General features: G+C 44.7%; 1 long non-coding RNA gene across 1 annotated transcript; it reads right to left on the minus strand.

Annotated features, from left to right (window-relative positions):
- Positions 1-6,250: 6,250 nt before the first annotated feature.
- On the minus strand, positions 6,251-17,043 carry LOC148146001 (uncharacterized). Its single transcript, XR_015761018.1, has 3 exons — positions 16,897-17,043; positions 16,341-16,505; positions 6,251-7,120 (listed from the first exon to the last, which is right to left on the minus strand). It is a non-coding gene; the product is annotated as an uncharacterized LOC148146001 (long non-coding RNA).
- Between the last annotated feature and the right edge of the window lie 8,807 nt (positions 17,044-25,850).

Genomic DNA, 25,850 nt, shown 5'->3' on the forward strand with positions numbered 1-25,850 from the left:
TGAAGAAGTTGTCCCTCAGGTCCTTCTTAAATCTTGCCCTTCTCACCTTAAACCTCTAGTTTTCAATTCCCCATCCTTGGGAAAAAGACGATATGCATTCATCCCATTTGTGCCCCTAATGATTTATACACCTCAAGAAGGTCACCCCTCATTCTCCTGTGTTCCAAGGAATAAAGTCCTGTCCTGGCCAACTTCTCCCTATAACTCAGGCCTACAGTCCTGGCAGCATCCTTGTAAATCTTCTTTGCACTCTTTCCAGGTTAACTTTATCTTTCCTGAAACAAGATGACCAAACTGGGCACAATACATCAAGTGCAGCCTCATCAGTGACTTATACAGCTGTAGCATAACGTTCCAACTCCTGTACTCAACACCTCGACCGATGACGGCTCGCATGCTAAATGCCTTCTTCACCACCCTGTCTACCTGTGCTTTCAATGAACTATGCACTTGTACTCCCTCTGTTCCATAACACTCTGTTCCATAACACTCCTCAGGACCTTACCATTTACGGATAAGTTCTACCTTGATTTGAATCTCCAAAGTGCAGTACCTCACATTTATCTTATCTGAATTCCTGATGAAGGGCTTTTGACCCGAAATGTCAATTTTCTTGCTCCTCGGATGCTGCCTGAATTTGCTGTGCTTTTCCAGCACCACTCTAATCTCGACTCTAATCTCCAGCATCTGCAGTACCCACTTCCACCACAAATAACCGAGGTCCCAGCACTGACCCCTATGGCACACCACTAGTCATAGGCCACAAGTACAAGAAAAAAGACCTTCGACCATCACCCTCTGCTTTTACCATCAAGCCAATTTTTAATCCAATTAGTTAGCTCTCCCTGGATCCCATGTGACCTAACCTTCATGACTAACCTGCAGTGCAGGAATTGTTAAAGGCCTTACTAAAATCCAGATAAACAACATCCACTGTGCTGCCCTCATCTATCCTTTTGGTTACCTCTTTGAAAAAACTCTAAAAGATTTGTCAGACATGACATCCCATGCACAAATCCATGCTGACTATCCCCAATCAGACCTTGACTATGCAAATGTTGATTGATTGTATCCCTCAGTTTCCTCTCCAACAACTTGCCTACCACTGATGTCAGGCTCACTGGCCTGCAGCTCACTGGCTTGTCTTTCCTACCTTTCTTTAACAACAGAACAACAGTAGCCACCTTCCAGTCTTCCAGAACTTCACCAGTGGCTAAAGATGTAGCAAAAAGTATCTGTAAGGGCCTTTGTAATTTCTTCCCTTGCCTCCCACATCATCCGAGGATGGACTTGATTTGACCTAGGGGATTTATCCACCTTAATGTACATTAAGGCTACAAATACCTCCTCTCTGGTAATCTGTTGGCATTGTACACTGTCTCAGTGTTGTACACTGTCTCAGTGTTGTACACTGTTTCTGCACCGTACACTATCTCAGTGTTGTACACTGTCTCAGTGTTGGACACTATCTCAGTGTTGTACACTGTCTCAGTGTTGGACATTGTCTTTTACATTGTTTTACCTTTGCAATGGCAGGCCTGTTGTACAGTTTTGTATGATGCAGAATGTACTCAAGGACGGCTTGCGTCAGACAGAACATGCAACAATTCTTCAAGCCAACAGAATCTTTGCAACTCTAACTAATGTGCAGGTTTGGTGGGCTGGCCATGCCGTTTTGCCCATCGTGCCTCGGGATGTACAGGCTAGGCTAGGGGAAATGCAGGGTTACAGGTATAGGTTAGGAGGTGGGTCTGTATGGGATGCTCTTCGGAGAGTTGATGTGGACTCAATGGGCTGGATGGTCTGCTTCTATGTTGTAGGGATTCCATGATTCTATTTGCAATGATCAACTAATCTGGGAAACACTCCAGATGAATGAGTTGCAAAGAACTTGAGAGGCTGTTCAGCCAGCAGATGACTTGGGAAAGATTTGGGATGGATTGTTAGATGGTTAGCAGTGCTCAGCAGCACAATCTTGCCCAGTTGTGAATTACTAATTCACTTTGATCCACCCGTTGTGGATTGTTGACCTAACTCAGGCCAGAATCATTACCAGCTCCTCAATTCTGTTGGATACCATCACCTTTGTGGGTGGCACGGTGGCACAGTGGTTAGCACTGCTGCCTCACAGCACCAGAGACCCAGGTTCAATTCCCGCCTCAGGTGACTGTCTGTGTGGAGTTTGCACATTATCCCCGTGTCTGTTCCGGTTTCATCCGGGTGCTCCAGTTTCCTCCCACAGTCCAAAAATGTGCAGGTCAGGTGAACTGGCCATACTGTTAGGTGTAGGGGAATGGGTCTGGGTGGGTTGCGCTTCGGCGGGTCGGTGTGGACTTGTTGGGCCAAAGGGCCTGTTTCCACACTGTAAGTAATCTAATCTAAAACCTACATCGGAAGACAGAGCAGATCAGCTGCTCATTATATTAACTCGCATTTTAACTGATAATCCTGTCCCTCTCCATTCTTTCAAATTGGGGTCTCCAAATGTTCCCGCATCCATTGAAATGTCAAGAATACCAGTGAAAATGAGGAAGAAAGGTTATTCTTTCAAGCAGTGTTCTTTCCCCATGGAATTTAAGATACCTTCCAAACTGTAGACTTCTGTCCCAGGATTTTTGAACTCCTTTTGACTCAAAGTTGCATTCACCTGTCATTAGACGATGTGAATTTAAAGAGATTGACTACTAAAGACACCTCCACCTTCGCAGCAAAAAACTACTCTCTCTGACACTTTCACAGCCTTCCTGTTACTAAAGAATGATATATTATCCACTTGCTATTCATAACATGTATCACTAATACCTGCTTTAATGTTTCTCCATTCTCTCTACATTTCTGCTTGTGCAAATTACAATCTGAACAGAAATTAGAACTAAAGAGACAAAGAGGAAAGAACCTACTCTGCAAACTTTTTTTAAAAAAAGAAAATAATTTTGAGAGCACAATCATTTTGCAATGGAGGTCACATTAATAAGTTCCAAACTGAAGCCATTATGCAGCACCTTAATACATTGATTCCAATTCCTCAGAAAAAGGAACAGAACAATCAGAGGGTAAATCTCTCAGAAATGTGATGAGATGGGTCTCGCTCCCCTGCTCACACAATTTAATACTCAGTTTTCAAACTGCTTCAAGAGAACTTACAGACTGTGTTAGAGATAAAATTACACAGAAGTGGATACAAATTTTGCATTATACTTAAACTCGATAATTTTGGGAAGCATAAATGCATTATTAATCCATGAGGATTTGAGTATTGGAGTGAGGCTGTTTTTGCAGCACTTATTCAGGGCCTTGCTGAGGCCACACCTTGAGTACTGTGTGCTGGTTTGGTCTCCTCGTCTGAGGAAGGACATTCTCCGTATTGAGGGAATACAGCGAAGGTCCACCAGACTGATTCCCAGGATGGCAGGACTGACATATGAGGAAAGATTGGATCGACTGGGCATGTAGTCACTGGAATTTAGAAAAATGAGGGGGGGGAGGCTCTCATAGAAACATATAAAATCCTGATGGGATTGGACAGGCTAGATGTGGGAAGAATGTTCCCGATGTTGGGGAAGTTCAGAACTGGGAGTCAATATTTCCGAATAATTGGTAAGTCATTCAGGACTGAGATGAGGAAGGATTTCTTCACTCTGAGTTGTGAAGCTTTGGAATTCTCCCACAGGAAGCTATGGGGGCCAGTTTATTAGATAGATTCAAGAGGGAGCTGGATGTGACCCTAGCAGCTAAAGGGATCAAGGAGTATGGGGAGAGGATTGGAATGGGATACTGAGATTGCATGATCAGGGATTATATTGAATGATGGTGCAGGCTCGAAGGGCTGAATGACCTACTCCTGCACCTATTCTCTACATTTCTATGTTTCCAACATTGATGAGCTCAAGTAAGCATACCCCCATCTTCCAGCTTGTGTTCACTTAAACTTTGACCTCTGATGTGCTTGAGGCCTAACTGGATTAAATATACCTTGTATGTACAGACAAGTAAAATCAGGATATTGAATAAACACAATTGTAACTCCATGCTATTCACTTCAATTCACTGAGGGAGCCCTCAGACTGCTGAATTCTCAGATCAGTGAAGATTGTCTATCTGAAAACAGTTCACTGTGACAAGGCATTTGTAAAGTGGATCTGCCCCCTTGTCTGGTCTCATCCCATAACAATATGGGGGCCTCTTACCTATCCTCCAAAGTGAAATAGCAAGACCTGTGGTTGAGACAATGATTGGGTACAGTGACATGGGTGATAACTGCCAGCCTTGCCAACAGCATCCAAAATACATGTGCCTTGTTTGGTCCATTATGCAAACGTGGATTGAGTGATCGGATGAATATGGATGTGTGTCTTAGAGACAAACAAAATAGGAAAAGCAGTGGGAATCCTAGAGGGGTTGAAATAAGGATGGGACCCTGGAATGAAAAGACATGCTCCTACACGTGGCAGATAAAGAGGAGTTGTTCAGAATCAATGCACGTTATTATGGCATTATAATCAAAGAGGCAACACAGGCAATTAATGCAATATCTCCTTCAGGTTTGCAGTACAAAGTGCCAGTGTAAAAATACACCTTCGCTCTCAATGAAACAGTCTGCTTGGTTGTGATTCATAGGTCAGGTTCTCTGAAAATATAAGAGTTTGTATTAATTTCATTCAGGCTATATTGTCTAAACATGTGGGAATCACAGTAAGTACACTAAGGAGGATTATTTCACAGCTGTGGCTCTTGCTTTGCTCAGGCAAGTCTATGTCTTTTGGATTTATCTGATTTCTTTTGATGTGATCAACTCAAATGGTATCAGTTCAGCAACAAATATTTTTAACCAATCCTCAGACTGCTGAGTCATAAAGATACAGGGGGAGAGGGAGAGCAAGAGATGTAGACAAGACGCTACAAGGGGACAGACTCTTACTGACAAGTCAAAGCAGATGAATCCTCCCGCAATGTTGGATTTTAAAGCACCATTTGTAATCAATACCTTATCATCATCACAGTTTGATATATTCATTTGGAAATCTGATTGACAATTCACAAATGAGAAGTATAAAACCATGAGGGACATGATAGGGTGGATAGACAAGGTCTTTTCCCGAGAGTGGGAGAGTCCAAAACGAGAGGGCATAGATTTAAGATGAGAAAGGAAAGATTTAAAAGGGACCTGTGGCACAATCTTTTCATGCAGAGGGGGAACACATATAGAATGGGAGCTGCCAGAGGAAGTGGTGGAGGCATTTAAAAGGCATCTGGATGGGTTCAACAAAAGAAGGATTTGGAGGGATATGGGCCAGATGCTGGCAGATGGGACTAAGTCAGATCGGGATGTCTGGTTGGTGTGAACGAGTTGTTCCAAAGAGTCTGTTTCTGCGCTGTGTGACTCTACGACGCTGTGGCAAGTCCTCTGTTCCATTCTCCACACCAGGGGGGGGGGGGGGGGGGGGCTCTTGTGCTCATCTCAAGATGTATCATTAAGCAATGCTTCATAATGTTGTTATATGTGTACTTGGTCTTTCGGAGAGTTTGCCTTTCAGAGCTCCATGAGTGATGTGTATAGAGTGTGGTGAATTTGCCTGACAGTTAGTTTGTTGTGGGGCTGCAAGACGCAGACACATGTCAATCAGTTTGTTAGTATGACATTGGGCTTTATAAAACTAAATGTGTTTTATTGTTTAAAATGAAATAACATTTAAACAAAACCAGAGCCCATTAATCGCTGATGAGTATTCGGTTATTAGACCATAATTATTAGCATGACATGGTGTTCGTGCTTGACATCGCGCTCAAGTGAAAATGTGGGATTGGGATGTGGGTGGTTGGATATACATTTGTTCCTCAGAGGGAGGACATGGGCTTCAGCTGCTGACTGAGGTTAGGGCGGGCTGTGAGGTTGAGAGACGTGAAGTGCTTCAACTCCAGAGAAAGCAGGCTTTTCTGCAGCAAGCTTCACAGTCCTGTCCAATCAACCACACGCACCATTCGGAGTGAAGGCAGGATTTAAAGAGCCTCGCAGATATTAGTACTCAGTTCAAGCTCCATCTTCAGATCTCGTGACCCCTAACTGTCAGTTCATGATACCATTTGGAGTCGTGGCTCTTTGAAATAACTACACAGAAGCTGGCAACATTTCACCAAGTCACTCTTTATTTACATGGAATGATAGAATCCCCACGGTGTGGAAACAGGCCACTTGACCCAACCAGTCCACATCAACCCTCTGAACAGCATTTTATCCAGATCCACCCACCCTATCCCTGTAATCCTGCACCTCCCTTGGCCACTGCACTTAACCTATACACTCCTGGACACTATGGGCAATTTAGAATGGCCAATCCACCCAACCTGCACATCTTTGGACTGTGGGAGGAAACCAGCCCATCCTGAGGAAACCCACGCAGACACGGAGAGAATGTGCAAACACCACACAGACAGTTGCCCGAGACTGGAATCGAACCCGGGTCCCTGGCGCTGCAAGACAGCAGTGCTAACCACTGAGCCACCGTGCTGCCCACATGTGTCCAGCCAGCTCAGAGTCAGTCCCTGAACTGAAGAGATTCTGAATCCCCTGTTGACATCTGTCAGCCAGGACTCCCTGATTGGCCCAGGTTAACAACCCCACTAAGAGCAACCTGGTTCCAATCACCACACCCTCCCTCTGGGAGGTGTTGAAATTAAGGCCCTACTGTATTCAAGACCATTGCAATAGCATTAGTCACAATAGGAAAAGGTTAAACAGGTCTAACTTACACTGATTTAGAAACTGTGTGCTCGAGTACACAAAAGATTTACAGCAACAATTCTGACTCATGGAGGAGGCTACAGCTAATAACATGAGGTGGGAGGTGAATTACATCAATGCTTAATAGATTTTTTAACAGTTCACATGCTTTCAATGTCAGTCAAAAGCATAGGGTTTCCATGTTGTTGAACAACTTGACAAATAATCCATTAGTTGCTTATCTCCAACTTATCCCATTTTGAGGAAAGGTCGTTGAGCTGAAATGTTAATTCTCTCCCTCATCAGCATCATAGCCTGAGCTGGTGAGTATCTGCAATATTTATTTCTGATTTCTGGCATCTGCTGTACTTTACCTTCATTCTCACGATCCAAGAACATCAGCTTTTATTTAACAATAAAACAAAACAAAAAGTTATTAGCGTCAGAATGAAGATAAACAAGAAAAGAAAATGACTTCATCCCCTTATAACACAAATGCAAAAGATTGTTAAACACACAGTAGAAATAATCCAGGCGCTCTCTATAGCTTGAACAGAAACACCAGCCTTGCTTCAGAATCAGTGCGCCCTGACACAGCTGACAAACACTGTTGCAATTCTAAGAACTTCTAGTTAGACCCAGTCCATCTCATTTCCAAGAAACAGAAAGATATTGCTTTCTTTTTAAAAATATTTTGACAAAATTCAACAAAATGCCTCACAAAAAGTTCAGTCAGAAGAGCTCACGATGTTGGAGGAGGTACGTTGACACGAATACAGTACTGGTTAATGGGCAGGAAACAGTGAGTGGAGATAAGGATATATTTTTCAAGTTGGTAATCTGTAACCAGTAGGGGATCAGTGTTAGGACCACAACTGCTTACAATATATGTTTAATTTCTTGCAGGAAGGAAGCAAATGTACTGTAGCAAATCTGCAGACAACACAAAAAGGTATGTCGGAAGATGGATGCAAAACAGTTTAAAGAGAGATAGTGATAGGTAAAGTAATTGGGCAAAAAAGGTGGCAATTGCAGTGTAATGTGGAAAAATGTGAAGTTCATTTTGGAATGGAGAACAAAAGAACAGAATATTATTTAAATGTAGAGAAAATCTGCAGAATGGTATAACAAAAAGGGACTGGGGCAGTAACTTGTGCACAAAACACAGAAAGCTCGCAACCAGGTGCAGCAGGTAATCAGGAAGGCTGATGGAATGTTGGCCCTTATTTCAAGGTGGTTGGAGTATAAGAGTAGGGAAGTCTTACTGCAACTGTATATGGTGCTGGGGAGACCACACCTGGAACAGTGTGAGCAGTTTTGGTTCCTTAAGGAAAGATATCATTTCATTGGAGGCAGTTCAAAGAAGGTTCACCAGGATGGTCCCTGTGAAGGAAGGACTGGCTTATGAGCAAAGATTAAACAGGCTGGGACTCTACTCACTGGAGTTTAGAAGAATGAGAGGTCTTCTCATTGAAACATATACGATTCTGGATGTAGGTTTGCTGACTGAGTTGGAAGGTTCATTTTCAGACACTTCATCACCGTATTAGGTAATATCTTCAATGAGCATCTGGGCAAAGCACTGCTGGTATTTCCTGCTTTCTTTTCATATGTTTGGGTTTCCTTGGGTTGGCGATGTCATTTCCTGTGGTGACATCATTTTCCACAGTGATGGGAAAGCAAACAGGAAATGACATCACCACACAAAATGACATCATTGCAGGAAATGACATCTCCAATCCAAGGAAACCCAAACATATAAATAGAAAGCAGGAAACAGCAGCAGTGCTTCATCTGGAGGCTCACTGACGATGTTACCTAGTAGGGTGACAAAACGTCTGAAAATGAATCTTCCAGCTTAGCGAGCAAATCTACATTCCAGAACCTCAACCTGAGCTACAAATCTTCTCAAAACTTGTTAACATAAACGATCTTTAAGGGGCTTGACAGGTAAATGCTGAGAGGATGTTTCCCCTGATGGAAGAAACTAGGACCATTGGACACAGTCTCAGAATAAAGGGGCACCAATTTAAGACTGAGATGAGGAGGAATTTCTTCTCCTCTGGGGTTGAGAGTCTTGGAACTCCTGGTCAGAGAGAGCTGTGGGGGCAGATTCCTTGTGTATATTTAAGGTTTAGATACATTCTTGATCAGACAAAGGTGAGGACCGCAGATGCTGGAGATTAGAGTCAAGAATGTGGTGCTGGAAAAGCACAGCAGGTCAGGCAGCATCCGAGGAGCAGGAGAATCGACGTTACAGGCTTTTGCCCATTGACTCTCCTGCTCCTCGCAAGCTGCCTGATCTGCTATGCTTTTCCAGCACCACATTCATAGATTTTTGATCAGTCAGAGAATCAATGGTTACAGGGAAAATGCGGGAAAATGGACATAAGGAATATCAGATCAGATATGATCCTATTGAATGGCAAATTAGACCTGAGTGGGCTAAAGGTCCACTCCTGTCCTTATTTCGGATAGCCTAATAGTCTATGGTTTTATGGGCTTGAAATAATTAAAATGTCTACTCATTTGCTGGAACTGTAGATAATTTTTCTCTACTATTAGTCACAGAAAGTTGAGGGTGCATACATGAGGATCAATGGGCTGAAGGGCCTGTTCTGTGCTGTACTGTTCTATGTTCTATGTTCTATTATGCTTCTGCTTATTATTCACTTCTTTTCTACCAACTGTATCCTAACACCCAGAGTAGGTAGTAGTAACTTCTTATTGTAATGATTTGGAGATGCCGATGTTGGACTGGGGTGGACAAAGTTAAAAATCACACAACACCAGGTTATAGTTCAACAGATTTAATTGGAAGCACACTAGCTTTTGCAGCATTCCCACCTGATGATGGAGCAGCGCTCCAAAAGCTAGTGCTTCGAAATAAACCTGTTGGACGATAATCTGGTGTTGTGTGATTTTTAACTTGTTATTATAAGATAAATTAATCACTTCATCTCCTTTCCTTAACACACGTTGCGTCATTCATGGTACTTTTCAGCACTTTGGAGCTTGATAACATGCTTGTCTCTCGAATGACCTCCCAGCATCGACACAAAAGGAACGTCAGAGTGCAGGAAATTCTCCCCATGAGCCTGTTCCCTGGCATCTCTGGGTAACTTCCTTCACTTGGAATTATGGGCATTGCAGTTTTTAAAATCTAATCGTTAACTCCAAACATACCAATAAAACCATATATCTAACTTAGAATTCCAAGAATCCTTACAATGTGGAAACATGCCATTTGGCCCAACAAGTCCACACCAACCCTCCAAAGAGTATCCCACCCAAACACATTCCTCTACATTTATATCTGACTAATGCACCTAACCTACACATCCCTGAACACAATGGGCAATTTAGTATGGCCAATTCACCTAACCTGCACATCTTTGGATTGTGGGAGGAAACTGGAGCACCCAGAGGAAACCCACGCAGACACGGGGAGAATGTACAAATACCACACAGACCGTTGCCCGAGGCTGGAATTGAACCCGGGTCTCTGGCACTGTGAGGCATAGTGCTAACCACTGAGCCACCATGCCACCCCCATTTTAATAAATTATATTAAAATACAAACATCTCACAGCTTCATCACAGAAAGCCAGTTACAAGTTGACCATTAGGGTCTGGAGTCACATACAGTATTTTATTTTTAATCATTCATGGGATGAGGGCATCACTGGTTAGGCTAGCAATTAAGTGTCAATCATATTGCTTTGAGTCTGGAGTCACCTGTAGGCCAGACCGGGTAAGGATGGCAGTTTCCTTCCCTAAAGGACATTGGTGAACCAGATGGGCTTTTCCTGACAATCAGTAAAAGATTTGTGTTCATCATTAGCTTTTTAATTCCAGATTTTTAATGAATTCAAAGTCCACCACCAGCCATGGTGGGATTCTAACCCACGTCTTCAAAACACCAGCTGGCTTTCCGGATTAATGGTCCAGAGACAACACCACTAGGCCATCACATTGCCGAAGGATAAAGCAGGTAAATATGGTAGATTGCCTTCCCAAAAGGACACTAGCGATGGACTTTTAATAATGATTGATGGAAGGATTCACTTACTGGAGCAAACTTCTCGTTTTATTCACCAGAATTCGACTTCTTATCACAAAGTGATTTGAAGTCACGTTCTCAGGGGACTTGTTTGAGGCTTTGAACTATCAGCCCAGTGTCATTGTCACTCCCCATCATCATTTATCTTGAGGCTCCCTGAAGAACAGATTGACAGCGAGGAGTCTAGGCTATCCATCACTAATGACTCTGTTCTCACTCGTTCGCATCGCCTTGTGGGGAAAGACACAGGGATCAGTGGCTCATGTTCATCAGGCTTGTGACCAGCATAAGTTTCACAGTCAGTTCTGAGGTCCTTGATCAACCCAGAGATCCATGGCCAATGCTTTGGCATCTGAGCCCTGTTAATCTTTTAGGATTCCTGGAACATCTCGTCTACGAGGAAGTTTTGCAGCCAAACAGGAATGATCCGATCTTCCATCGAACACCTGAAGGTTGTCTACAATTGTGAAATGACGTCATTGTTCATACTAGGCTAACATGAAGAACTCGCTGGGCTTTTGTCTGTCCAGCCTTCAACACAAAATCAATTAATGGCAACATGTTTTTGGTCATTCATTTGATAGCTCCGACGGAGTTGCTAATGGGGGGAGGAGACTTTGCACCAGGTTAGATCTGATCTTCATGGACCTTGTTGCCATGCTGGGGAGGTAAAAAGACAATGTCACTGGACTGATTGTTCAAAGGCTCAAACAGGTCCCCTGGTCATGTGACTTCAAATCGCTTTGTGGCAAGAAGTAGAATTTTGTTGTATAAAACTCGGGCACTATCTGGAACTCAAGGTGCCAGAAAGTCTGATTGATACTTCGTCAATACATAACCCTTGGGCTGGTTGTAACTGGCTTCCCTAAACCTCACAGCGCCAGGGACCCGAATTTGATTCTAACCTCGGGCGACTGTCGGTGTGGAGTTTGCACATTTTCTCCATGTCTAGGTGGGTTCCCTTCAGCTGCTCTGGTTTCCTCCCACAGTCCAAAGATGTGCAGGCTAAGTGGATTAACCATGGGAAATGCAGAGTTACAGGGATAATTAGGGGATGGGTCTGGGTGGGATGCTCTTTGGAGGGTCAGTGTGGACTCGATGGGCTGAACAGCCTGCTTCCACACTGTAAACATTCTATGATAGATCTCTTTGAACTTGGATACCACTGTTCCCTGTAGCTGATAGTTTCTGGCTGCTGCTTAACTTAGTTTGGCCAATTTGCTGGCAGGTAAATCATTCCTGATTTTACTGTGTGTGTCAATTTAGAATGTCTGATTTTGGAGCCATACAGTTAACAAAATGGGCATCAAAGGCACACTGTGTTGTACCAGCCTCTCACACTTGCACAGATAGTGTTTTGGGGAATGCTGATGCCTGTATGCCCAACAGCCAGATTGCCAGATCTTGTTGCATCCATCATGACCTAACACCATGCGAGAGGGAGGAATATCTCTGAGGAAGGGCTTTGGGTCCTTACCCATATCCATAAGGAGCGAGCAAGGCTGGGAGTCAGGAGGAAAATAAATCTCACTTTGTTCTGAAATGAAGAGTTTGCATTGATACGGCTCCTTCCATGATCTGAGACTGTTTCAAAATGCTTCCCACCTAACAAGTTGCTTTTTGAAATGTGTTTACTATAGCGACAGTGGAAGGATGGCAAACAAATGGCCTGCAGCTAGTTCCCATAAACATTGATGTAATAATGAGCAGATATTCGGTTTGGAGTGATATACATTGGTAGGACACTGGAGAGAACACCCAAATAGTTCAGTGGAATCTTTTCCATTGACCTGATGGAGTTTCAGGTTAAAGGCTCACCTAACAGACAGCTCCTGTGACAGTGTAGCACTACCTCAGGACAGCGCTTCAGTGTCAACATGGATTAGATACTTCAGTCTGTGTAGCGAGACTCCAGCCAAGCACTTGACTCAGAGATGAGTGTGTTGCTTACTGAGCTGTGGCAGGCACTAGTCTGTGGGCAATAGATTGACATTGACAGGATGATAGAGTTAAGGTGCAGAAGGTGGATGAAAGATTTTGCTGGACCCTTCAGCAGGGGTCAGGGCAGAGTAACTGGATTAGGATTAGATTAGATTTCCCACAGTGTGGAAGCAAGCCCTTTGGCCCAACAAGTTCACACTGACCCTCCAAAGAGTAACCCACCCGCCTCTGACTCACCCCCCCACCCCTCACCTAACACTATGTGCAATTTAACATGGCCATTTCACTTGACCTGCACACCTTTGGACTGTGGGAGGAAACCGGAGCACCCGGAGGAAACCCACGCAGACACGGCGAGAATGTGCAAATTCCACACAGTCAGTCGCACAAGGCTGGAATTGAACGTGGGTCCCTGGTGCTGTGAGGCAGCAGTGCTAACCACTCAGCCACTGTGTCACTCCTACTATCACCCCTCGGGCTACAGATTTCATTAAGGACTAATATCTTTTGAGCACTGACTGGGGAACAAGGTACTCGGGATAATAGGCACAGCCCTCCATTTCTGGTCTTCCTTTGGCATGATCCCCTTCCCGGAAGGGACAGCTAATGACCTCAGTTATCCAGATCAAGTACTGGCACTGTGCCCAACCATGGAAAAGACTCCCTGGCATTCAGCACACTCTAATAATAATTGCACCCACGCACTAAAGATTAGCCTTTCCGATGAGAGACAACCTACCGTAAGTTACAATGCCATTCAGGAGACGGATGGACTCTGAAACTAGGCTCATGGCTTAGCATCCACATCAGAGCAGCAGGACAGCCCTGTTGGAGCAGGATTAGCTCAAAAGGCTACTGTCAGGACGGTGGTGGGCAGAGAAGATGGACCCAAATAACAAGGCTCTTTCACATAACAGAGTTTGGGAATTCCTTCTATTATTACTCATTCATGCCATGAAAACATCGCTGACTCAGCCAGCATTTACTACCCTTTGGTCAGGCCCACCAGGAGGACATGGTGATTCAGGTGATCGCCTATTCGAAATGACCCATGGAACATGGTGCCAGGATCCAAAATCCTCGTTTCATTGAGAAGTCCTGCCATTTCCTTGCCTCACTCTGCAACCTCCAATAGCTATTCATCTTTTTCCCTCATATCTCTGACTCCAGCTTTCCCTTACCCATTTCCCTCCCTTTAACTAACCAGTGGTTGTACAGCCTTTACCTGCCTGCCTTGGATTCCTTTACAATAGACATTAGACAATAGGTGCAGGAGTAGGCCATTCTGCCCTTCGAGCCTGCACCACCATTCATTATGATCATGACTGATCATCCTCAATCAGTATCCTGTTCCTGCCTTATCTCCATAACCCTTGATTCCACTATCCTTAAGAGCTCTATCCAACTCTTTCTTGAAAGTATCCAGAGACTGGGCCTCCACTGCCCTCTGGGGCAAAGCATTCCACACACTCACCACTCTCTGGGTGAAAAAGTTTCTCCTCATCTCTGTCCTAAATGGCCTACCCCTTATTGTTAAACTGTATTCTCAGATTCGGGACTCACCCATCAGCGGAAACATGTTTCCTGCCTCCAGAGTGTCCAATCCTTTAATAATCTTATACATCTCAATCATATCCCCTCTCAGTCTTCCAAGGGTATACAAGCCCAGTCGCTCCAATCTTTCAACATATGAGAGTCCGGCCATTCTGGAAGTTGACCTCGTGAACCTACGCTGCACTCCCTCAATAGCCAGAATGTCTTTCCTCAAATTTGGAGACCAGAACTGCACACAGTACTCCAGGTGCGGTCTCACCAGGGCCCTGTACAGCTGCAGAAGGACCTTTTTGCTTCTATACTCAATTCCTTTGTTATGAAGGCCAGCATGCCATTAGCTTTCTTCACTGCCTGCTGTACCTGCATGCTTGTTTTCATTGACTGATGTACAAGAACACCCAGATCTCGTTGTACTTCTTCTTGACTTAACCTGACTCCATTTAGATAGTAATCTGCCTTCCTGCTCTTGCCACTATAGTGGATAACCACACATTTATCCCCATTTAACTGCATCTGCCCTGCATCCATCCACTGTCCGGGTCACCCTGTATTCTCATAACATCCTCCTCACATTTCACCCTGCCACCCAGTTTTGTGTCATCAGCAAATTTGCTAATATTACTTTTAATACCTTCATCTATATCACTAATGTATATTGTAAACAGCTGCAGTCCCAGCACCGAACCTTGCGGTACCCCACTGGTCACCACCTGCCATTCTGAAAGGGGCCCATTTATCACTACTCTTTGCTTCCTGTCAGTCAGAAAGTTTCAATCCAAGTCAGTATTTTGCCCTCAATCCCATGTGCCCTAACTTAGCTAACAAATCTCCTATGTGGGACTTTATCAAAGTCTTTCTGAAAGTCCAGGTACACTACATCCACTGACTCTCCCTTGTCCATCTTCATAGTTACATCCTCAAAACATTCCAGAAGATTAGTCAAGCATGATTTCCCCTTCATAAATCCATGTTGACTCTGACCTATCCTGTTACTGCTATCCAAATGAGTTGTAAGTTCATCTTGTATAATTGACTCCAGCATCTTTCCCATCACTGAAGTCAGGCTAACCAATCTATAACTCCCTGTTTTCTCTCTCCTTTCCTTCTTGAAAAATGGGACAACATTAGCCACCCTCCAATCTGCAGGAACTGAACCTGTTGAAAAAACCCAGCTGATTCACTAATGTCCTTTCGGGAAGGAAACTGCCATCCTAACCTGGTCTGGCCTACATGTGACTCCAGACCCACAGCAATGTGATTGACTCTTAACTGTCCTCTGGGCAATTAGGAATGGACAATAAATGCTGGCCTAGCCAGCAATGTCCTCATCCCATGAATGAAGTAAAATACTGACAAGACCCCTTACAGCTTTACACATTTCAGTTAAATCCCCCCCTTGGCCTCCACAGTTTCATACAAAACTACCTCAGCTCATCCAATTTTTCCTCATCATTAAAATTCTTCATCTTTACCAACATCTTGGAAAATCTACTCTGTACTCCCTCTAGTGCGAACACCCATTCCTGCAAAATGCATTATTCTAGCTATCGGGTTTCTCGACATTTAGACTAGAACAAAGAAAAGGAAGTGCTGGAGAAACTTAGCAGTTCTGATAGCATTTGTGGAGTGAGAAACAGAATTAATGAATCTTGCTTGTGATTTATGCCATTTTAGTGTAACTTTCTTGCTCTTATATTCTAGGTCACTCCTAATAAAATATCCAATGTGTCTCCCCCATCATCTCACCAAAATGTGTTACTACCTTGAGGGATCTGGGAACATGCACCCGAAACTTTTTCTGTTCCTCCACACTTTTCAAAGTGTTTCCTTTTATTGTGCATTGCCTTTCTCTTGTCTGTCCTCATTGCCTTACACTTGCCTATTCTGACCTCTATTTCCCTACGTTCCTGCTTTCCTGAACGATCCATCACTAACATTTGGTTTGATTTGATTTATTGCTGTCACGAGTACAGTGAAAAGTGTCAACCTATGTGCTTTACAGGCAGATCGTGCTGTACAAGGTGCATCAGGGATACAAGTGCATCAGTAATATCCTGCACTCACCAGTTTTCTTCATTGCTGTCATCCATACTGTTAAAGTTCGTATTGACTTCAAACTCCATAATCATAGTCCTCACATTTTAGCCTCACAAATCATTAGTAGGTGCTATGAAATCAAAAGACAGGGCAGAAACGTGTAAAATCCCGGTGGCCTTGTTGTGGGTGGATCTGAAAGAGTTAAACACTGCAAAGTGTCAGACACATGAATTTGTGGGTAGAACAGATTTAAACATTTGAAAGACTCCTCACAGTCATTAACAATGTTTATCATAGTGATGTAAGCTGTAACTAGCCTATAAATATTTCCTAATCAACCTGTTCAGAGATGTTATTACACAGCTCTGGAGCAGGTGTGATGTGAACTCAGGTCTCTGGGCTCAGAGGTAAGGACACTGCCACTGTATCACATGAGCCCAAGTATCTGGCAACACGTAGGGCAGGTTAATTCAAAGCCCTTTTGAACTATTAGGGTCCCTTGAGATAGGAACATATCATCTCCTGTTTGTGAGGCAGGTACTTTAACCCACATAGCCATGACGACCCTTGAAATAAACTATACCTTGTTAATCCCAGGAGACGCTTCTAGCTGGACCAGAGAACAGTGTTCCTCTCCCACGTGAGACCAAGCAGATTCCCGACACTGAAGGGGATGGCGGCAGCAAATCCCAGGCAGTTAGGGATAGAAACAACATCAGAAATTGCTGTGTCAAGTCTGACAACCTCTGGAGAGAGAAAGCAGAGTGAATATTTCGAGTCCGCCGTCCCTTCTTACAAACTACTTTATCAGAATGGGTGAAGTGCAGTCTTGGTTTAGCAAAATCACCCATTGACCCTTTGCTTTCAGTCAGATTTGTATTCACTTTGACACATGCTCTTAGATCCCATGGGCTTTTATTTTACCGACTCAGCTGCCATGTGGGACCTTGTCAAAAGCCTGTTAAAATCCATGTAAGCTACCTTAAGCTTGTTCTCTTGTTGACACTCCTTATACCCTCTTAAGTAAATAGCGAGTCATTACGGCAATGGGAGATTTTCACGTGGCTCAAATAACAATAAATTTGAAGAAAATTCAGGTCAAAACATCAGAATACACTGAAAGTGGGAAACAGCTTAGTTACTGACCTGGTCAGACCAAGCGAGAGCTCAGTGGTGCTGAGTGAACCATTTTAATTGATTATTTCCTCTTGCTTCCGGGACAAGTCATGACAAGCTTAAAGGGAACGGTGTTATAACTGCGTAAACAGTCCCAGCAATGTGAGTGAATAGTCACAAATTGCTTGACAATTTATACCACTCGGGGAAAGTGAGGACTGCAGATGCTGGAGATCAGAGCTGAAAAATGTGTTGCTGGAAAAGCGCAGCAGGTCAGGCAGCATCCAAGGCACAGGAGAATCGATGTTTCGGGCATGAGCCCTTCTTCAGGAATGAGGAAGGTGTGCCAAGCAGGCTAAGGGGAGGAGGGACTTGGGGAAGGGATGTTGGGAATGCGATAGGTGGAAGGAGGTTAAGGTGAGGATGATAGGCCGGTGAGGGGGTGGGGTCGGAGAGGTGGGGAAGAAGATTGCAGGTCAAGAAGGCGGTGCTGAGTTCGAGGGTTGGGACTGAGATAAGGGCGGCACGGTGGCACGGTGGCACAGTGGTTAGCACTGCTGCCTCACAGCGCCAGAGACCCGGGTTCAATTCCCGCCTCAGGCGACTGACTGTGTGGAGTTTGCATGTTCTCCCCGTGTCTGCGTGGGTTTCCTCCGGGTGCTCCGGTTTCCTCCCACCATCACAAAGATGTGCAGGGTCAGGTGAATTGGCCATGCTAAATTGTCCATAGTGTTAGGTAAGGGGTAAATGTAGGGGTATGGGTGGGTTTCGCTTTGGCGGGTCGGTGTGGACTTGTTGGGCCGAAGGGCCAGTTTCCACACTGTAATCTAATCTAAATCTAATCTAATCTAAATCTAAATAAGGTGGGGGAGGGGAAATGAGGAAACTGGAGAAATCTGAGTTCATCCCTTGTGGTTGGAGGGTTCCTAGGCGGAAGATGAGGCGCTCTTCCTCCAACCGTCGTGTTGCCATGGTCTGGCGATGGAGGAGGCCAACGACCTGCATTTCCTTGGTGGAGTGGGAGGGGGAGTTAAAGTTGGGAGGGGGAGCCATGGGGTGGTTGGGTTGGTTGGTGCGGGTGTTCCAGAGGTGTTCTCTGAAACGTTCCGCAAGTAGGCGGCCTGTCTCCCCAATATAGAGGAGGCCACATCGGGTGCAGCGGATGCAGTAAATGATGTGTGTGGAGGTGCAGGTGAATTTGTGGTGGATATGGAAGGATCCCTTGGGGCCTTGGAGGGAAGTAAGGGGGGAGGTGTGGGCACAAGTTTTGCATTTCTTGCGGTTGCAGGGGAAGGTGCCGGGAGTGGAGGTTGGGTTGGTGGGGGGTATGGACCTGACGAGGGAGTCACGGAGGGAGTGCTCTTTTCGGAACGCTGATAGGGGAGGGGAGGGAAATATATCCCTGGTGGTGGGGTCCGTTTGGAGGTGGCAGAACTGACGAAGGTTGATACGATGTATCTGGAGGTTGGTGGGGTGGTGGGTGAGGACCAGTGGGGTTCTGTCCTGGTGGCGATTGGAGGGGCAGGGTTCAAGGGCGGAGGAGCGGGAGGTGGAGGAGATGCGGTGGAGAGCATCGTCGATCATGTCTGGGGGAAATTGCGGTCTTTGAAGAAGGAGGCCTTCTGGGTTGTTCGGTATTGTAACTGGTCCTCCTGGGAGCAGATGCGGCGGAGGTGAAGGAATTGGGAATATGGGATGGCATTTTTACAGGGGTCAGGGTGGGAGGAGGTGTAATCTAGGTAGCTGTGGGAGTCGGTCGGTTTATAGTAAATGTCCGTGTTGAGTCGGTTGCCCGAGTTAGAAATGGAGAGGTCTAGGAAGGGGAGGGAAGAGTCTGAGACGGTCCAGGTAAATTTGAGGTCGGGGTGGAAGGTGGTAGTAAAGTGGATGAACTGTTCAACCTCCTCGTGGGAGCACGAGGTAGCGCTGATACAGTCATCGATGTAGTGGAGGAAAAGGTGGTGCCAGTGTAGGTGCGGAGGAAGTGGAAGGATTGGAAAGACAAGGTCTTCAGAGTGAGGACCAGTTCAGTCAGTCGAAGGAGGGTGTCAGTGGAAGGGTACTGGTTGGTTCGGCGGGAAAGGAAGAAGCGGAGGGCTTTGAGGCCTTCGTGATGGGGGATGGAGTGTATAGGGACTGGATGTCCATGGTGAAGATAAGGCGTTGGGGGCAGGGGAAGTGAAAATCATGGAGGAGGTGGAGGGCGTGGGTGGTGTCCCGATCATGGGTGTTTTATACTTCTCCACAATTACCTTACAAACACCAGATTTCGCTGTCAACTGTCCCTATGTGTTTCGAAGAAACAAGTGTTGAAGCAAATTCTCTTTTGAAAAGGGGGTTCCGCCATTCTTGTCTGGTCTGGCCAACATGTGACTCCAGATCTACAGCACTGAGGTTGATTCTAAACTACCCTGTGGACAGTTAGAGAATGGGCAATAAATGTTGGCCTGTCCAGTGACACCCACAACCCCATGAATAGATAGAAAAGAAAGAGAAACTAGAAACTGACAAGTACAGCTTCCCATTGGTCAATGAGTTCACAATGGGTGGACCATTCCGAGTTGCCCTGTAAAAGGTGATAGTGAGTTGCCTTCTTGAGCCTCTTCAGTCCTTGGGGTGTGGAGACACCCACAGTGCTGTTAGGGAGGGATTCACACGGTTTAGGTCCCAGGACAGTGAAGGAACAGTGATTTGGCTGCAAACTAGGATGATGTGTGGCTTAGAGGGGAACTTAATGAAATCTTAATGACTTAAGAACTCCTTTAATTACAAGATCTGTCTTCCATCAATGCCATTCAATCTTGACATCCATAAATGATCTCACCTCTGGCATCTCAATCCTCAGGTAATAAATCATTCCACTTTTCTTAAAGAGAAACTTATGCTCTCTGTCACTTTTTTTCTTACCCCCTTACATGGTTCAGCATTTCCATTTATCAATTTCCATCTCTGAAACAGATTTAACTCTTAGTTCCTCATTTCCTGGGCTGTCATGCCCCCTTTTTCCTTCCGGGATTGAATTCTGCTCCTCAATTCCAGCATTGGTAGAAAGTGCCCATTCCTGATTTAACTGGGCCGGACGTTCCCATCCTGTATGCATGTGTGAAAAGTTACATTTCAGGATGGGCAAAGGTGAGTAATCAGAGATCTGCACGCCAGCACTAAGCAATAATACTGGGATCAGCATTATCCAATTCACCCAACGAACAAAATCACAGTCAATGCGGGCATGCTAAACAAACCAAACACTCCATCATTAACTGAAATAAAAAAAATGCTAGAAACCACAGCGGGTCAGGCAGCATCCGTGGAGAGATACCAAGCTAACATTTTAAGTCCAGATGACTCTTCATCAGAGCTCTCTTCCTCAAGAGAGTGGTAAAGGATCTATTGAAGAATCATTTAGACTTGAAATGTTAGCTTGCTCTCTCTCTCCACAGATGCTGCCAGACCTACTGTGGTTTTCAGCAATTTTTGTTTTCAGTACAGATTCCAGCTTCTGCAGTAATTTGCTCTACACCCCATCATTAAATTTCAATTCTAAAATGATATCTATCTCTAATAACTTAAGGTCATTACAGATTTCTGAGCTAAATCAAAACTAGCAAACAGCTGTAAATGTTTTGGGGGCACAGTAATGTGACACATAAATAGTCTGCCCATTACATTCAGTAACCCAATGAATGCATTAACATACAAATTCCTCCAATCATCAAATTATTCAATGAATTCCTTCTCACCTGGTTTGCAGAAAATCTCTTCCACTTGTTTATTTTATCATACAGGATTGGCACTGAAAATTGAGTGTCAGGGGAACAATTCCAATTATCGCTTAGCCCGTTCACATCTCATTAAATCTGGTGCATCACAAATAATCTTCATTTAAGTGGGCAAATCTCAATCCGCATTCCAACACTGGAAATACATTCTTATCCTCATCATTAAATCGGGTCAAAGCTGTCATAGACAGTGCTGGAAACCCCCCACTAACCTACAAATTCAAAGCAGCAAACAGAGCTGCCTTGCGAAAAGTAATTTCTGCATTACAGATTCATCGAGATGTTCAGCATCGAAACAGGCACTTCAGTCCGGCTTGTCCATGCCAACCAGCAATCCTAAATTAATCTTGTCCCATTTGTCAGCATTTGGCCCAACTCCCTCCAAACCCTTCCTATTCGTACACCCATCCAGATGCCTTTTAAATGTTGCAATTGTACCAGCCTCCACGACTTCCTCTGGCAGCTCATTCTATACATGCACCACCCTCTGCGTGAAAAAGCTGCCCCTCATGTCCCTTTTAAATCTTTCCCCTCTCACCTTAAACCTAAACCCTCTAGTTTTGGAGTCCCCTACCCTGGAAAAAAGACCTTGTCTATTTACCCTATTCATGCCTCTCATGATTATATAAACCTCTATAAGGTCACCCTTCAGCCTCTGACACTTCGGAGAAAACAGCCCTGGCCTATTTAGCCTCTCCCTAATGCTCAAACCCTCCAACTCTGCCAACATCCTTGTAAATCTTTTCTGCCTCCTCTCAAGTTCTACGCCCTCTCAAGTTTAACAACATCTTTCCTATAGCAGGGCAATCAGAATTGAACACAGTATTCCAAAGCTGGCCTAACCAATCTCTAGTACAGCTGCAACATGACCTCCCCACTCCTATACTCAATGCTAGTTGCTTTCATTACACTTAAATGTTTACAGGTGGTCTGTGCAAATATTTTAACCCAGGATGGGGTGTTCTCCAATGGGAAATGACTGACAGATTGGCCTGTATCCACTGGGGTTGAGAAGAATGAGACATCATCTTTTTGAAATGTTCCTGGGGGAATCTGACAGAATAGGGACCGAGAGCATGTTTCCCTTTAAGGGTGAATCTAGGACTAAGGGCGTTTTTTAAAAATAAGGTTCTCCCTTTAACGATAGAGATGAGGAGGAACTTTGTAATCTCAGAGAGGTGCGCGTCTTCGGAAGTCTCTTCCCCAAGAGGTGGAGGGGTCATTGAATATTTGTAACCGAATCGATTCCTGACTCACAGGTTATTTGTAGTAGTCAGGAAAGTGGAGTTGATGGAAATTAATAGTGGAGCAGAAACCTTTTCCCTCCTCTTTCTCTCTTAATTCAACATGTTTATGGCACACCAACATATCCCAGAGGAACAGGACCATGTGTAGATCAGTAACCCTCCAGAACTGGGAGTCTGTGGGGTTAATCTTCAGGAAACTGTCACGAGGAGAAAAACCTCAGAGCACAGGGTCAATAAACATTAGTTTTCAAAACAATCAGAAGGGGAAAAATGTCAGTTTGACAGGTGAACAAGGTTTACCTCAACAATCGGGGTCGATTCCCGCCTCAGACGACTGTCTGTGTGGAGTTTGCACAGTCTCCCTGTGTCTGCGTGGATTTCCTCCGGGTGCACCGGTTTCCTCCCACAGTCCAAAGATGTGGTCAGGTGAATTGGTCATGCTAAGTTGCCCGTAGCGTTAGGTGCATTAGTCAGAGGGAAGTGGGTCCGGGTGGGTTACTCTTTGGAGGGTCAGTGTGGACTGGTTGAGCCGAAGGGCCTGTTTCCACACTGTAGGGAATCTAATCTAATCTAAACTGATGATGAGTTCCTTTGCCTTCCAGTTCATGTTCGAAGACAGAATATCATGAGGAAGGAAAATAAAAGTTGTTGGAAAAGCTCAGCAGCTCTGGCAGCATCTGTGAAGAGAAATCAAGTGTTAACATTTCAGGTCCAGTGACTCTTTCTCAGAACAGGATGTAAAATATTAACTCTGATTTCTCTTCACAGATGCTGCCAGATCTGCTGAGCTTTTCCAGCAACATTTGCGTTTGTTTCTAATTTACAGCATCCGCAGTTCTTTCAGTTTTTATCATGAGGAAGGGCCTTTTAGATACTTGAGATTAAGGTGTGAGGGAGGAATTGGCAGTAGGTCACATTACAGAGCTGTCAACCCATTACAAAGGTATATGCAACATTATCAGAGGGAGTTTTGGGATAGGTACTGGTCAGAACTCATATTCAGAACTGACGTGATACAAGTAGAGCACACACGATTAGAGAGCTCTGAGAACAGCTCATAATGATATCTCGCATCCCCTCCATCTCATCACCAGGGAGAGTGTGTCGGGTACCTGCCACACATCTATATGGACCTTGAGCAATGGCCTTCAGCTGAATGTGTGAAAGGGCTGGGCAGTGATGGGATGGGGCGGGTGGTGGGAGCTGAGTGGGGTGGCAGGGGGTGGGGCGGGGGGAGGGGAGGGGTGAGTTGATCACCAAGACTGTGGAATTATGGGAACAACCTTTTTCAAAGAAAAATCATTGTCTTAAAAAGCTGAAATTAGCTTCATCTGTCATCATCACAGTATCAGTTCTCAAGAACCTTCAACAGGCGTTATAGCTCTCATTGACACGTTCAATGGACTGTTGCCCCTTTCAGATTCCACTTGTGACACTGATATGGATGTCAATACTGACCGAGTCCATGTAAAGTGAATGTTTTCCCCTGTGAGGTATTCTAGAAGGAGAGTGTAGTGATTGTAACAGGGTCAGACAGCTGGGGACCTCATACATGATGAGTTCCCTGACTGGTCCAATCAGGGAGCCCTGGCTGACAGATGTAAACAGGAGTGTCACAGGTTCTATTCACTCTGAGAACTGGCTCTGAGGGAGCTGTATCAGCACTGAGATCTCTCCACATGGAAGTAAAGGGTGACTTGGTGACAGGATACTGGCCTTTGTGGCGCTATTTCAGAGAGGTCAGTGTTTTAGAGTAAAGGATGGTAGATTTAAAACAAGGGTGAGAAGGAATGTTTTTTTATTGTATTCACTCATGGGATGAGGGCATCATTGGCCAGTTCAGCATTTATTGCCCATCCTTAATTGCCCAGAGGGTAGTTAAGAATCAACCACATTGTTGTGGTGCTACAGTCACATGTGGACATGTGTAGTCAGAGCAGTTAAGGCTACTTCCTTAGATGGGTTATTCCCCAAAAAAAGCAATGGCTTTATGGTCACTATTAGATTCTCAATTCCACAGTTTTATTGGATTTCAATCCAACTATCTGCTGCGGTGGGATTCCAACCCAAGTCTCCAGTACAGTACCTTAGTCTCCAGATTAACAGCCCAGCAACACTACTGTTTGGCCAACGCCTCCCTCCGAAATGGCTTCTCTTGAAGGGTCAAGAGTTCACTCTCCCAGAATGCAATGGACATCAGGCCAGAGTAAATTCAGGGAGGAGATGGACAGAGTTTTAGTCAGTGATGTGTTGAAGAGTGGGCAACAAAGTGGAGTTGAGGTCATGCTGTGATTGCATTGAATGACGGAGCAGGCTCGAGGGGCTGAATGGCCGACTGCTGCTCCGAGCTCTTCTGCTCCTAACTCACTGACTCACTGTCGGGCCCACGTTGCGACCTTTCGCAGCCACAAACAAATGGTTGGCACGTAAATCCCTTTCTCCCCTTTGATGTTGAAATATAAGGTGGAAGCCGAGATCAAAGATTGGATTTTGTATTTGACAGGACTTTTATTGGCAGCTGGAGGGTGTGCGGTAAATCACAGTCTGCTGTGGATTGACAGCAAGCTGAATTGCAAATGTTGACCCTGGGTTAATATGACAGCACATATTTTACATAGATGAGATAAAAAAAGCAACATAATTAGTTACTGTGAGAGTGCAGATACAGTTTACTGCATACATAGAGCAAGAGCCAAATAGTTAAGCTGTTGTGCAAATGGAGGAATTGTCACACTCAGCCTTAATTTTACACATTGAATTTTTTTTATATTCCTGTAAGAACATGTGTTATTTTAAGCATGTGTTAGGCAGGGACATAGGTGTGGCATTTGCAAGGATAAATGTCTGTCCTAAGCTGCTGACAGGATATTGTCTGTAAGGACAAATTAATCAAATACTCAGTGAAGGGGGAGACAGTGGCATACTATTGATGTTACTGGGCTAGTAATCCAGACACTCAGCATAATGGCTGAGGGTCACCAATTCATGCCCATAGCAACCACGAGGAATTTGAATTCAATTATTCCATGAATTTGGAATTAAAAGCCATGCTCAGTAATAGTGAAAATTAATGAACCAGGCGGGTTTTGGAACAGTTGATAAGTTCAACAAAGTCCTTCAGAGGAGGAAAACCTGCCATCCTTCTCTGGTCGGGACTACATGTGACTCCAGAACCACCACAAGAGGGCTCTTGCTTAACTGCCTTCTGAAAAGGCCCAGCAAACCACTACAGAGCAGCCAACTAAATGTTGACCTTACCAATGATGTTCACCTCCCAGCAAAGGAACAGATAAACCCATCGTATGACTCCACAGTCAAAAACCATGCATTTCGATAATAGCCCTTCAAACCTCTTTCTTCTATGCACTCTTTCTTCTCACAGAATCCCTAAAGTG

Source organism: Chiloscyllium plagiosum, unplaced genomic scaffold, assembly GCF_037043375.1.
Source record: "Chiloscyllium plagiosum isolate Xiang-an unplaced genomic scaffold, Cpla_swu_hap1 HiC_scaffold_22, whole genome shotgun sequence".
NCBI classification, from domain to species: Eukaryota; Metazoa; Chordata; class Chondrichthyes; order Orectolobiformes; family Hemiscylliidae; genus Chiloscyllium; species Chiloscyllium plagiosum.